Source organism: Cynoglossus semilaevis, chromosome 13 (genome assembly GCF_000523025.1).
Source record: "Cynoglossus semilaevis isolate Cse_v1.0 chromosome 13, Cse_v1.0, whole genome shotgun sequence".
NCBI lineage: Eukaryota > Metazoa > Chordata > Actinopteri > Pleuronectiformes > Cynoglossidae > Cynoglossus > Cynoglossus semilaevis.
In genome coordinates this window covers 4,692,327-4,693,637 of record NC_024319.1, presented here as the reverse complement: position 1 = coordinate 4,693,637, position 1,311 = coordinate 4,692,327, and the positions used below count along the sequence as shown (strand labels likewise).

The 1,311-nt window shown below is 48.3% G+C and overlaps 1 protein-coding gene across 1 annotated transcript in view; it reads right to left on the bottom strand.

The window, feature by feature from the left end:
* efna1b (ephrin-A1b) overlaps window positions 1–1,311 on the bottom strand; it is a 13,675-nt gene that overhangs the window by 9,344 nt on the left and 3,020 nt on the right. The window lies entirely within an intron of this gene.

Below are 1,311 nucleotides of genomic sequence, written 5' to 3'. Positions count from 1 at the left end.
GGGGGAGGGGGAGGGGGGAGTCAGGGAGGAAGTCTGGACCAAAGATAAGGAAGTGACATGAAGATCAGAGCGAGATCAGGTGAAGAGCAGAGCAGAGAGAGTCAGCGTGATTTTTACATAACTCTGATTAAAGTCGGGGTCGGAGAGATTTGAACTGTGACACTGTGACAACTGCAGGTTTATTTATACCCCCCCCCACTCACACAGAATCCACTCCACTGAACGTCAGGACGGAGATTTACAGACGATTATTTGAACCAGACATGAGTTACATCACAGGAGCAAAAAATAAAACATCAGCAATTAAGGCACGAGGACGAGGACGAGGACGAGGACCACGGCTGAGTGTCTGTGGGTCAGATGGTCAGATTACTAATCCCTATAATCGGTGCATCACTAGTGTGTTGACTATTGGGATTACCGAGGAACAACCAGAGGGCGCTGGAGTGGAGTAAACAACCAGAGAGAGAGAGAGAGAGAGAGAGAGAGAGAGATGTACAGAGTTGATAAAATTCAACACCTTCAACCCAATCTGATCCTGGAGGCCAGATGTACGTGCCGAGGCAGGCCCCCGCCCCACCCCTAATATCAGCAGGAGGCAGACAGTGCCAGACGCAGACAGAGATAAACAGCGTGTTAGGTTACGCCAAAGTCCCGATACAGATATTCTCCACAGATATGGAGAGAAGGAGGAGAATAAATGGAACGAACGGACGGAGAGAAAATAAAACCCGATGGAAACGAGATCTTGGAGAGAATCTTAAATGATCTTGGAATTAGTCAGGATAATGTCTCAGGGAGGGGGGGGGGCAGCGGTCAGTCCTGGAGGTGACCCCTGTGTTTAAAGGATGAATATAGGGGGAAAGTACAGGTTCAGAAACACACACACACACACACACGAGCGCGGGGCGACACAGGTGACAGAGTTGAAGAAACAAACGCTGCCTGGAACTAATATTAACACATCATCTTCCCCTCTTGGTCCCACCGTGCACGAAAGTGTGAGTCACACATTTATCACATCTTGGTTCGACTGTAATGGCCGCTCCCTCTTTGACTCCGATGTCAGGACACACACACACACAAAAACACACACTAAAACACACACACGATCACGTACTCCCCGTCCACCACAAAAAAATTAAATCACTTTCGGTAAAAGGCTGAACGGAGGAGGAGAAGAGAGAACATACACACACAGACACAGTCAACAGACACAGGCAACAGACACAGTCAACAGACAACAGTCAACAGACACAGGCAACAGACAGTCAACAGACACAGGCAACAGACAACAGGAAAAAGAAAAAA